This window comes from Pelobates fuscus, chromosome 5 (assembly GCF_036172605.1).
Source record: "Pelobates fuscus isolate aPelFus1 chromosome 5, aPelFus1.pri, whole genome shotgun sequence".
In the NCBI taxonomy this organism is placed as follows: domain Eukaryota; kingdom Metazoa; phylum Chordata; class Amphibia; order Anura; family Pelobatidae; genus Pelobates; species Pelobates fuscus.
Genome location: NC_086321.1, coordinates 234,109,825 through 234,123,685, shown reverse-complemented (window position 1 = coordinate 234,123,685; position 13,861 = coordinate 234,109,825). Strand labels below are relative to the sequence as shown.

The 13,861-nt window shown below is 39.3% G+C and overlaps 1 protein-coding gene across 13 annotated transcripts in view; it reads left to right on the top strand.

Moving 5' to 3' along the window:
* PTPRD (protein tyrosine phosphatase receptor type D) overlaps positions 1-13,861 on the top strand; it is a 1,559,142-nt gene that overhangs the window by 636,560 nt on the left and 908,721 nt on the right. For all 13 annotated transcript variants that reach the window (XM_063455118.1, XM_063455128.1, XM_063455127.1 and 10 more), the window contains exon 6: positions 742-784. The gene's annotated coding sequence lies outside the window, so the exon portion shown is untranslated. The remainder of the gene's footprint in view (positions 1-741; positions 785-13,861) is intronic.

Genomic DNA, 13,861 nt, shown 5'->3' with positions numbered 1-13,861 from the left:
TAACACTAGATGGTGCTTTTAATGTGTTTTCTGTTTGGTTTTTCAAATAGGACATCTATTAGCATGTAATTTATATAATTAAAATAATATAATTACATATTTGAGTGTGATTTGTATTTAATTTTTACATTTACCCCATTTTAGGAGTCTATATTCCCAAAAATCCCATCAGTATTTTTACAACTACCTATAAGGACGATGTTTGAACATTTTTATTACACTTACTATGTGCATTAAAAACAGGCGTTTCTCCTTCTACGCTATAATGTCAGACTTCTAAGTATGCACAAATGTTAATTATTTTTTTAAATTACATCTCCACAGTAAAATGCTACATTTTAGTTTTTTCTACCTACAACATTTCGCCACAAGACTGCAGTAGTAGTTCATGGTCCCTGCCCTTTTAACTGTTCCCATTTTTGCAATTATGTCCATATGACAAATGCTTTGTCTGCCTTTGATTTGTTTTTATTTTTTTCAATAAAATCTAAAAATACTGTTCTGAGTATGTTTGGACACTATACATACAATGAAGAGAAGATTCGTCGAGATTTGCAACATATACTACGCAATCCAGTTTCTAACCACCGCATGCCAGCATATCAAATCTACTCAATATATATCTCACATCTAAAAAAAACTAAATAACATAACTAAATGTTTGGCTGGTCTATTAATATATATATATATTTTTCAATTTTAACAGCTGTACAATTTTAAATATATTTGTTTATGTTTTAGATCTTCCCTGAGACTGCAACAACAGGATGTTCCATGGAGACACGTAAGTTGGATATTTAGTAATGTATTTTTTTACATTTCACATGAATGGGTCATGTCATTAAGATCCACGTTTTGTGGCCAGATAAACATGGGGAGAACCTGGGGCCATGCAGCAGCTCTTTAAGACTCCATTAATTATTTCCCTATTGTCTTCATAAAATTCTGATACAGAAGATCTGCTGTAAGGAAGCTCACCACTTGGTCAAGAAATCATCAAGTTTCTTTTTATATCACTTGCCCAATACTGTATGCCAGTTGATTTCAGATATATACTATTATTTCTTAATGTAATTAGTTCATGTCAACATATCTACCTCTTCTGTTTCCTTGGTAAACATATCTACCTCTTCTGTTTCATTGGTAAACATATCTACCTCTTCTGTTTCATTGGGCATTCAAGTTCTATGGCTGTACAAAATTCCTACAACAACTTTAATACCAAATCCTGTTTCATAAATGGCACAAATACACCTGTTCAATCTAGCATAAATTTTGACTTATATTTTAGTTCCAATAATGAGGCCACTGTTCCTGCTCAGTCTAGCATCAATTTTGTTTGTTTAGTCCAAGGTAATTCTATTATTGCTGGCACCCAGTGTTATTCTAGGACACCAATTTGCATGGACTCAATATGGTATTATTATTTCCCTACCTATTTAAATTGCCCTTGCCATTGCTGTTATGCCTTGTCATGGTGTCTGTAGCTTGACAAAGGCCCTACGGGGTTGAAACATTGTTGTGTAGTTCCTGGTTCTAATAAAATTGCCTGTATTTTGGAATCCATTGGAGTGCCTTGATTATTTTCTACATTTAATAATTTTACATTTGGTCCATTTTGGTAATGGGACTTGTCCATTGGAGCACCCTGGATTCCATGACGAAGGGTTGAGTGCACTTCCATTTTCTATTTATATTTGTCATGGTGTCTGTGGGTGATTATTAGTGTTCTTGGTATTGACCTGTGGCTTTATTTTGATTATTCTGACCTCCGTACTCCTGACCGAAGGTCTGTTCTCCATTTAATCTCTTTCTGGAATGCTGACCTCAGCTTGTCTCCAACTCTGAGTTACCTGCTTGCAGGTATTTTCTTTCAACCTTGGCTATCTGTGTTTAACCTGGCCATTCTAAGGACCGGTAATAAGTTCAGTTGCAAATCCATTATCTATCATCAAGTTTGTGTGTTGGGTTATTCTTGACCAGTTTAATTGTATTTATAGTTAAGCAAGTTGTAAGGTTGATCAGTTCCTGATTAGACGAATATCCAAGATAGACTTTAGATTTGATGTCTGGGGAAAAAAAATGATATAAAAGTGGATGACCAAGAATTTAATAATTAAAACTAAAATAAAATTTGTTAAATATCAGGAAGATATAATTAACATTTCAACGTGTAAACAAAGGAATCACTTTAATATGCTAATGATAACATAAGACCTAGCAAGTCCATCTCCATTTATTATGCAAAATAAAAAAAAATATATATTAAGGCACTTCTTCTCAATGTTCAGTTTAAGTTCAGGTAAGTTACCTGTAGCTAACTGGCTGCTCATTATGTCCAGTGAAAACTATTACTGTTTAGCTATGGTAACTTCAGTGATCTATATTTTATATGATTTGAATCATATATTTTACAACTTGCTCTATGGCTGTACTATTTGTGGGCATTGGCATTATTGAAGATATAAACTTTGGCCTTGGTTAAACCTCAGTGAACATGTTTATCTGCTGTTGATTGGCTCCCAATAATCCTTTTATCAGTTCAAAGTGATTTTAGTAAGATATAGATCTCAGCTTATGGGCAAGGCCCTCTCTACCTTTATGTTCTTGTAAAGGCTTATCTGAGGTGGGAGTCCGGTAGGAAGAGATATATGCTCACCCTTGCAATTAAAGGGACACTATAGTCACCTGCACAACTTTAGCTTAATGAAGCAGTTTTGGTGTATAGAACATGCCCCTGCAGCCTCACTGCTCAATCCTCTGCCATTTGGAAGTTAAATCCCTTTGTTTATGAACCCTAGTCACACCTCCCCGCATAAGAATTCACCTAGCCTGTGAGTCTGTGCATGGGGGCTCTGTAGGATATTGCTCCAAGTCGCAGTACAGGTAAGGACACAAGCAGGAGAATCGTCGAGGGTAAGCCAAAGTCAGAGGATGCCAGAAGTCAGGATACACGATAAGAATGCCAAGGTCAGGAGCCAACTGGAGAACACTGGATCACGAATACAAACACAGGAACCAGAGTCAATGAACTGACACTGCCCTCAGAGAGAGACAGTGTTTTATACCTGGCTGATTAGGCATATTATACAGGTGGACCAATATTGACAGGAGCAGTCACAGGTTAAGTCCAGTCCCCAGTGCTGGAGACATGGCAGGGCTAAGTTTCATGCCAAACCAAGAGCTAAAGTGGCTCAGAGGCAGGAACACAGGCTTAGAACCATAAAGCACCCAGGTTCAAATCCCTTGTGGATTTGTGGACTTCTGGAGAGACCTCATCTGGATGTCATGGTAAGAACTGTGACAGTTCTCCACTAATTGAACAGCACTGTGGAATCTGATTGGTGCTTTATAAATACCAGTAATAATTTTATTACCACAGCAAAAGGCATATTGGATAATCCAATCAATATTGGATTGAAGATTTTCAGTATAAAAAAAATATATATACCTTCCATTTTAATGATCATATTCAATGTTAATACAATAAATTAACTTGCAAATAGCAACAGCAAAAATCTATTGAAAAATAATTTTTATTTGTTGCTATTTGTTCGCTGGAATTACTAGTAGCTATCAGGCAAATAGTTAAAAAAATGTCTGTCTTGATTCCCATGATATACACATTCCCATGATTTTTGGCCTTTTTGGGCTGAAGGGTAGAAGAAAGACATTTACGAAGAAAGAAATTCTTTGATGGTAAGGATATATGTTTTACAGGTATTATTATTAGTCCCCTCATTATTATTAGGATGAGTGGGGTAGAAAGGTAGGCTACTTTTATTTGGCCACCAGATAGGAACTTAAAGACAATTGTAGATTATGCTAGCTTTAGTGTACCTATAATCTTAATTTTATTAATGACAGGAGGCGAGTATTTGCTTAAGTCTCTCTTTACTAGAACTCCACAGCAGCACAGAAAAAACAACCAATCAGAAAAAAGTTAGGTACTATAAAACTCCCCTCCCCATGCATCATTTCCTCTTTCAAGCTGCGACAAAACAGAATAAAAGGCAGAGAACATCATGGGGAAGAAACGAAGTCCTAGATACGATGAATATAACGATGTCCACCATCCGGGAGTAACCGTCAAACTAGATAGTGTTGATGGACTGTAAACTGAAACGAGAGAAAAACAGAATCGAACAGGTTGATTATCCAATTAAATGTACTCAGAATAAACATGTAGGTACCCAATGTAGCAACCAAAATTAACCTTAATATGTAGATATCCCAACCCTACTTATGAAAAGAAACACAGACATAATGAACAAGCGACAGGTATCAGAGACAACAAACAGAGTTGCATACGTACCTGATAATCTAAACTATAACATTAAACAAGGGAGGGACAAGAATGGGTGGGAAATACTCGCCTCCTGTCATTAATAAAATTAAGATTATAGGTACACTAAAGCTAGCATAATCTACAATTTTATAACATGACAGGAGGCTTCGTATTTGCTGTTTCAACGCTCAATTCACCAATCCAACGCTGTTTGTGTCGCTGGTATCTATTGCAGGAAATATCAGAGTAATCCTAATTGGACATTCCAAGTTCGATAATTGACAGTAGACGGATAAAAGAAAATGCCAGCCGACGAAGCATCTCAATTACGGAAAAACGTACCATCCGCTGGTAAATCCATTGTATGTGGTTGCGACTTGTTTCCTAGCAGCCGGTCCATGAGCTGGCAAGCTGACCTATCAGCCACCTTCCTGTAGTTTTAATATCAAAGGTCAAGTTCGGACTTGGGGACCGGAGAAGAAACTGTCACCGTCTCAACTCATGATCCGTAAGGCAGTTCCTCCGATCGTGCCAGGGATATTCGGCGATGCGGTCTTGCAGGTAGATCTCCAATTTCAAGGAATGCGCTCAAGTCCACTACCAAACTCGTATTAGAAACCGAGGAGGAACTTTCGTTCCTTCCTGTCCTACCCGGTGATATGTCTCATCCGAGAATAATTTCATAATGCAGGCAAGAGCGTGGCCAAACTAGCCGTATTCTAAGTGATTCTAAGATTCCAAATGGACTGAGTAAACCATGGACGCAGTAGAGAAAGACTCCAAAGGACGTCCATTCAGGGTTCCGAACTGAACTTGTGTGGAAGGACGGTGGTCGACTATACTGGGAATAGCGAATCCTGGAAACCTTCAAAGGAAGGGAAAAGCCAACCGGAACGCAGATTTCCATCCAGCAATGCCCTCGTCAAAGAGTGAAAGATGTCTGTAGGAGTCGGGGTACACCAGGTACCTCCGTAAAGTCTCATAGATCCCCTCGACGGTAGTTGAAAAAAAAAAAGGGGGTAGCGCGAATCCAAAAACAGACGGCTCCCGTGAGGGATGAATAGAGTATAGACGAAGGGTCCTCCATCTCCGAACCATGTTCACCAGGTATGCGCTCCGATTTTATCCCAAGATCGTAAAGACCGGAGAAGTCAAGACAAACGAGGATTCCTGATTTACCATATGACCCATACGTACGGTTTTACCTTCAGACCGGGCAATAGTCCTTCCTTAATGTTGTTACCCGAGCAAGGCGGTGCCTGTTTGCTCCATGAAGGTCTCCGTATCTCCCGACATCTTGACATGGGGGAAACTTTCTGCTCAGTTTGCTAGTAATGGTCTGGATATCTAAAACAGAAAGCAAACTCTGTATTATATGGTGCCGAATATGCCAAAAACCTGCACTCTCAAAATACCGGAGGACCATCCGTTAGTGTACCATCTCCAGGAGTGTGTGTAAATAAATGGGAGACTCCCCCCGTTATACCTCTGAGTATTTCTCGCGTGTTTTACAGCAGCCCGGATCCAGTAGATCCATCACGGGAGATAGAATAGAGGGATCTAGTCCAAACATGTAATACTTGCATGACCAGGCAGTCCTCTAGGACGAAGCCAGTAGCGTGGATGGCAGCTCTAATTGAATTCCGGAGGGACGCCCCTCTATGTAGTCATCAATGTCTTGCACAGGCACAAGCCTGTGTGATGAACAAATGGCCGGTACTGTAGAGCGTCGAGTGCATGAAAGAGCCGCGCTCTCTACTACTGTGATCGCATACCGTGAGAGCGTCCGGGTGCTAGCCTGAGCGGGCCGCACCCATTAGTAACCAACAGCAGAGTCTACATCCGAGACCGGTTCTCTCTATGAGAATGGGTCCACCCAACTTGTACTGTGTATCCAGCCCAGTATCTGGTTGATGACGAGTGAGGGACTGCGCCCTCTAATAACAAATCAGTATCCGGTTCCGTATGAGAGGATTCGCCCACTGCTCCTGAAAATAAATATACTCGGATCGAGGTGATGGAGGGCCGCACCCTCCTGTGGTGCAAACTAGAGTCCCTAGAGATTCAGGGTGACCAAAACCGTAGGGCGCACCAATCACAAATGTCAGCATAAGGCTGAGGGCAATCTGGGAAACAAGGAATGGAAAACTATCAACCGACTATCCGGATCCCGTGCGCGCGCGCGGGGTCCTGGTAGGCTGTTGGTAGTCCGAGGAAAGCTGGAGACGTTCTCCGCAATCCACGAGGGCCCGGGAGGTCGGAGGAGACCAAGTCAGGCCTCATGACGACCCGAGCGAATAGGAAAAGGAAGTCATGAAAAAAAACAAAACAAAACAAAAAAGCAACAATAAACGAAGATAAGAGAAAATACACCCATTCTATCTCGGATAGAATGTAAACAGCAGGCCGGAAGGTAAGAAAAGTAAATCCCACTGGACAGGGCCAGGAGCTAACCTAACGCAGGAAAAAACTACCGAACCTATAGGGACTCCGGGAGGCATATACAGAGTAGATGGTAAAGACAAGGGAAAAACACAGCTTTCTCCTGAAGGAGTCTGAATACCGGTCCCTGCCGGTGCGAAGTTCTCCTTGGAGACGTGCAGTTGCCGGTTTGGAGTAAACCGTGGATGTGTCCGGGGTCTTCATAAGAAACTTTGCCCTTCAGGCATGAGGTTTAGGGCCTTCACCCTTCCCGCCATATTCAGATGGCCGTATACTGGTGTCCTCTCGAACACTATGGCAATGGTGTTTGCCCGGACACCTGCCTATCTCCATGTCACTGGTGTGCACTGGGTTTTCCTCAGTGATATTACCCCAGGCCTGCGGCCAAAAGGGGTTCGGTACCAATAGCGTAGGCCCGTCCTTAGGGCATAGTCTCAGCAGGTCAAACGAATGTACACAGAAAGGTTAGCCAAGTAAATACTCACAGGCATAGCTGGCCATCCAAGTAGGCACCGACATAGCAGGCTATCCAATGGGGCACAGACATAGCAGGCCATTTTATTGGGCACAGGTATTGTAGGCCAATCTTATGGGCCAGACCTAGCAGGCCAATCTTATGGGCACAGACATAGCAGGCCAATCTTATGGGCACAGACATAGCAGGCCAATCTTATGGGCACAGACATAGCAGGCCAATCTTATGGGCACAGACATAGCAGGCCAATCTTATGGGCACAGCCATAGCAGGCCAATCTTATGGGCACAGACATAGCAGGCCAATCTTATGGGCACAGAAATAGCAGGCCAATCTTATGGGCACAGACACAGCAGGCCAATCTTATGGGCACAGACACAGCAAGCCAATCTTATGGGCACAGACATAGCAGGCCAATCTTATGGGCACAGACACAGCAGGCCAATCTTATGGGCACAGACACAGCAGGCCAATCTTATGGGCACAGACATAGCAGGCCGTTCTTATGGGCACAGACATAGCAGGCCAATCAATGGGGCACAGACATAGCAGGGCATACCCCGGTGTTGTATTCCGACAATAGCAGGGGGTCAATCTGTGTAGAGCCCCCTATATGTGTAATGAAAACCAGGGAACCTAGGGTAAAATAACTCCAATATGCAAACCCCCCTAGGCAGAGGTAATGTGTCTACAGATATACAGGAAACTGTTAGACCTTAATGCTTGTGGCCAAAAACAAGGATATCCTGTTGCAGGAAAACTCAGAAGTACAGGGTGTACTGCCTACAGGCTGATCTCCAGCCCTTGAAGAAATATAGAAGTAAAAATATATAATATATATGTTTGATCACATAATTGCTATATGTCTCTATATGGATATGCACCCTGAGCAGGGTGGGAGGTGGTCCTCCCAGACTGCCAGCGAATTAGGTTGGGGTCTGAATACACCCTGCCTATAGATGGGGGAGGAGAAAGCCCCTCCACAGACCTCCGCCAAGAACGGTACTGGCGGGGAAGGAGCTGCGCGTGGGCACACCCCCCGCCCCCCCGCACACACGCGGTCCGCGGGCGGAGGCGGCCGCAGTGAAGCCTCTACGTGGAGGAAACGATCCGACCACTGGGTACTCGCGCTCACTCGCGAGTACCCCTGCGACCGGGTAAAACACACGTGGACCCACGGGGGGGGGGGGGGGACGGCTGCAGCGAAGCAGCCACGTGGGAAAGAAGATCCGGCCGCCGGCTGCATACCGGCAGCTGGAAAAAACACACTGGGCTGGCGGAGATTAACTCTGCGGTCCCAGATCTCGGGGGACAGAGGAGGCAAATGCTTTGGAGGTAGAAGCAGCAGACACCGAAGAAAAATCCCACAAGGCCTATAACCTACTGCATTTACAGGAAATAAATCCCATAAGCACAAAACACACTGCATTATAAAAAATAAAATGCCACAAGGCCTATAACCTACTGCATTTACAGGAAAAAATCCCATAAGCACAAAACACACTGCATTATAAAAAGTAAAATGCCACAAAGCCTATAACCTACTGCATTTACAGGAAAAAATCCCATAAGCACAAAACACACTGCATTATAAAAAATAAAATGCCACAAGGCCTATAACCTACTGCATTTACAGGAAAAAATCCTATAAGCACAAAACACACTGCATTATAAAAATAAAATGCCACAAGGCCTATAACCTACTGCATTTACAGGAAAAAATCCCATAAGCACAAAACACACTGCATTATAAAAAATAAAATGCCACAAGGCCTATAACCTACTCCATTTACAGGAAAAAATCCCATAAGCACAAAACACACTGCATTATAAAAAGTAAAATGCCACAAAGCCTATAACCTACTGCATTTACAGGAAAAAATCTCATAAGCACAAAACACACTGCATTATAAAAAATAAAATGCCACAAGGCCTATAACCTACTGCATTTACAGGAAAAAATCCCATAAGCACAAAACACTGCATTATAAAAAATAAAATGCCACAAGGATAAAACACTGTATATAAAAATAAAATGCCATAAGGATAAAACATACTGCATTATAAAAATAAAATGCCATAAGGATAAAACCTACTGTATATAAAAATAAAATGCCATAAGGATAAAACCTACTGTATATAAAAATAAAATGCCAGAAGGATAAAACATACTGCATTATAAAATAAAATGCCATAAGGATAAAACATACTGCATTATAAACATAGAATGCCATAAGGATAAAAATATTGCATTTACATGAATACAATCCCACATGGATAGAACATACTGCATAATAAGAATAGAATCCCACAAGGATATAACATACTGCATATAAGAATAAAATCCCCTAAGGATTACAACAATACTGCATTTATAAGGCTAAAAGACTGAATATAAGCAATAAAAACCCAAAGCCACCCACTATAAGCAGGAGGCAGTGGTACTCTGACCTGTACTGACTGCAGAGCAGCAAAGAAAGAGGAAATGATGCATGGGGAGGGGAGTTTTATAGTACCTAACTTTTTTCTGATTGGTTGTTTTTTCTGTGCTGCTGTGGAGTTCTAGTAAAGAGAGACTTAAGCAAATACGAAGCCTCCTGTCATGTTATAAAATTTTGGTGATTATATAATGGCATGTCCACTTGTATATTGAAACAAACTCCCTACCTGCCTATGTGCTGGTGTTTCGGTTGACATTGGGTCCCCCATTTATTAATATTAGAGTCCCCAACCACTGCCTATGGGTGGAGACTTGGGGGAACAATATGTCCCCACCAATTTATTCATTTGAGTCCCATTTGTGAATTGGGACTAGTGATGGACAGTAGATACCCCACGTTCATTTTAATTAGAGATCCCAGCAGCACTGCAATTCTAGCAGTATATTGACTGTCCAAAAGGGGACCCAGCAACATTTTGACAATTGTGGAGTGTTGAAACCTTGATAGAAATTGTGCTATCACTGATGAAACAGCTTCATGGTTAAACACATTTTATTATTTTTCTACAACATTCATCAAATTACATGATTGCATATTAACTTACTTTTACAACAATTAAGACCATTATGTTTACATTTGTATATATCATTTTTGCTTGTGTTGATCAGAACAAACAGGTATCCTTCATTTATTTTGTTTTGTTGCTAAAAAAGGCCACTCACAGGCTTTGCATTCCAATCTCTCTCTGAATAATTACAGCTAACCTTGTTTTAATGAATAACATAGAAAACAAATAAATAGTTGCACTGTCTCTCTGAACACTCAATGTTAATCCTATTTTAATGTAGTATATAACAAAAAAAGGAAAGGACATTATGCATGTCCACTCAGTGACTACAAGCCACATATGCAGTTTAAGTAATGTCCTCGTGACTATGTAGAAAAGAGAGTGGTCTCATAGCTGCAGCATTTTTTGACAGTCACTTCAGTTACAACATGCAATATGGGCTGGTAAAAATTGTGACATAATACACCATGAAAGTAGCACAGACTGTTATATGAAGTGTCACTTTAATGAATAAAATAATCAAGAGGTTCAAAGATATTTCAGTTAACCGCAGTTATTGTTCTGTCTGCCTTTTTGTCTTTTGACCTTCCATGGATTATATTAAATGTGAATATTTATCCATTAGTAAATCTTGTTTAGGATTTAATAAAGCAATTAAATCCCTTGACACAGAAAAACACTAAAAACATTGATCAAATACAGGAATCTAAAATAATCTTCTTGTGCATATAATAGTAGTACTAGAAGTTCAATATCTCTATTCAAACAAAGAGTCTAGTAGACATATTTACAAAAGGCCTTATGATGTTTGCAGTCTTTGTTGAAGGAAACATTTTTAAAACCTTTCGAGTGACTACCCAGTGTAAGATGTTCTCCAGGGGATTGATGTTATGCATATATTGTCTTTCATTTGAACTTCAAACACCTTTTCTGCATAAGGTCTTTAATGGCTTTGGCAAATTAAAATCATTCTCATTTGAATAGTTATAATAATGCCCTCCAAGAATTTACTTTAGGGAAACATTCTGATTGCAGAGACAATTATCAATCACATTAAACTTATAATATATACACCTCAACACTTACAAAGACAAAAAGAAAAATAGCATAATTTTACTTAAAATATACAATGGCTTTGCAAATATTTGATTTGAATTAATGTTGAATATTAATATTTTGCATACAGTATAGCAGGCACTCCCATGATGGACTGTGTGAATATTTTCATTTTGTATCGTGTATCTTTCCAAAATATCTGACTACACTGGACAATTCAATAGTTGTTCAAGGGGGAACTACTCAGCACTGATTAAAAAAAAAAAGGATTGATATATGTCCTGTGAATATTATTTTTTTATATTTCTTAAAAAAATCAAGTTCAGTAGAATGAAAAAACTCAACTATTTAACTTGACATATTACTTGAATGAGAGCAAACACGACAGCCATGCCACTCACTCTATTTCAAGATAGATATTTAGACAGACAGTGCCATGATCTTGAACAGGTCAGATATGAGACTTTGGCTAGGGTTAACATCAGGATCTTTATTTGATAGTTTGGACATATTAAAGTAACTGGAAATCCTATAAATGAACTTATAGGAAAGAGATGGAGAACAGAAATAAAGAGGTTTAGGCAATATGCCCCAAATAGGTTATAAACAGGATGTAAGTAAATAAAAAGAAACCCTAAAGATAAGTATAGGTTGAACTAGAAGGATAAATAAAAACAGAACCATATGGTTTCAGGATTACAGGAAAAGAAGAAGTTTAGTGAATTAGCCACCTGTTGGAAGGAATACTGACCAAGTAGGAAAATAACACCTTGCAATATTACATCGTAGCAAGGTCCAGATCTGTGTTATGCAGGTTGGTATAATGCAGATAGTTGTGTGGATCAGGGTGGTATAAATAAGGTTGGCAAGATAAAGCAGGATAGTTGCGTAGTTCAGGCTGGTATTGAGCAGGTTTGGAAATAAAGCAGGATTGAAGAGTGGTTCAAGCTGGTATGGAGCTGGTTGGTATCAAAAGGTTGATAATATTGATCCGGTTGGTTTTCAAATAGAAAGGTAGCAAGAAGGTAAGTCCATAGGAACGATTACAGGAGCCAGGAACAGAATGCTTTCTGAATGACCATCAACTTCCTTGTAAAGGCCCTGTTGTGAACAGGGTGTAGCCTTTTGTAGGAATTGTAATTAATCCAGGCTGGTGAGGATGATGAAGGTAAGTTTCAAAACAAGAGGCAAGGGAGGCCACTAGTGGTAAAATTTAATCAGTGCAGGAACTTTGTTTTAAAGAAACAGAATAAACTAAACATAATTCTTGGTCGTCAGGATAGGATTCTGACAGTTAGATGGATAGATAGCTAGATGGATAGATGGGTAGATGGATAGATAGATAGATAATGTAATTTAGATATGTTGTAGTTTACATAGATATGATTTAGATATGTTGTAGTTCAGCACAACAGGTGCTAAAACAAGCAAAGCAGAGAGAGGACCAGTAGCAATAAATATTTTGTAAAAATGATTTATTCACTAATCTCAGAATTATAGATAATAAATATAGACATTCATATTTTATTCACTACAATTTGGAGTTATATTAATGACATGAATTGCGTTGTAACTTGTTTGGGCTTGGAACACTTTAATGGTACACTTAAAGTAAAACTAAAGTTTTCAAATACTAAGGAAAAGCATACATATACTGTAAAAGGTGCAAAAATCCCAAAGGGTTGACTTGTAACAAAGTGTTTTTGTTGTATACTGTCAACTCCTCAATTCAAGTGTTCTAGACGTTTTTGTACTCTGCCTATTATATTGTCACTTTTTCTTCCTGCATTGTAGAATTTTAGAAATAGGTTGTTAGTTATTATACCTATTTTGGCTTTAAACTATTTGCAATATTTGTTCTTTCCACTGAGCTTGTTTTATCCTCTGAAAGAGTCTCAATGTTTTGGGTTACATCTCAGAATACAAGTACGGCTTCAGATCTAATATTTTATGTTATCTGCTTTTTTTCTTTTTACATTACTAGTAAAATAACATTTAAATTGATACCTTACTGAAACCTATAACTAAAAATAGTTGTCATTTTTTTTTAACAATTGTTCTACAGAACTGAATATTTTATGACTTTTTATGTATATGCTCATACAGCATTATGTAATAATATGCTTGTATTTGTATGGTCACTCCTTCGTATCACTGAACACATAAGGGTGAGATCCAGAGCCTAAGCTTGTGAAGGACATGGCTGGAATTTGTGACAAATTCTAAAACGTGTGCATATCCACACAAATATAGGTGCACACATTTACAAATATGCACACAGTGACAAATACCTACACACATTTAGGCATGCAGATTTTGCTATTACAATGACACTGGCCCTGATTCCCACCTGACAAATCAAGTAAATATCTAATTTCCTCTGTATGAGTAATAGGCTTACCAAATGTTGACTCTAGCACTTTTTAATACCCTTAAAGCGGAGACAATTGTATAAATTCTGACCAAAACAAAACCTAGAATTTAAACTATATGTCTCTTCAACCAAAAATAACATTTTTGATATTAAAGGGATTCTCCAGTGCCAGGAAAACATATTTTCCTGGCACTGCAGGACCCTCTAGTGCCCATCT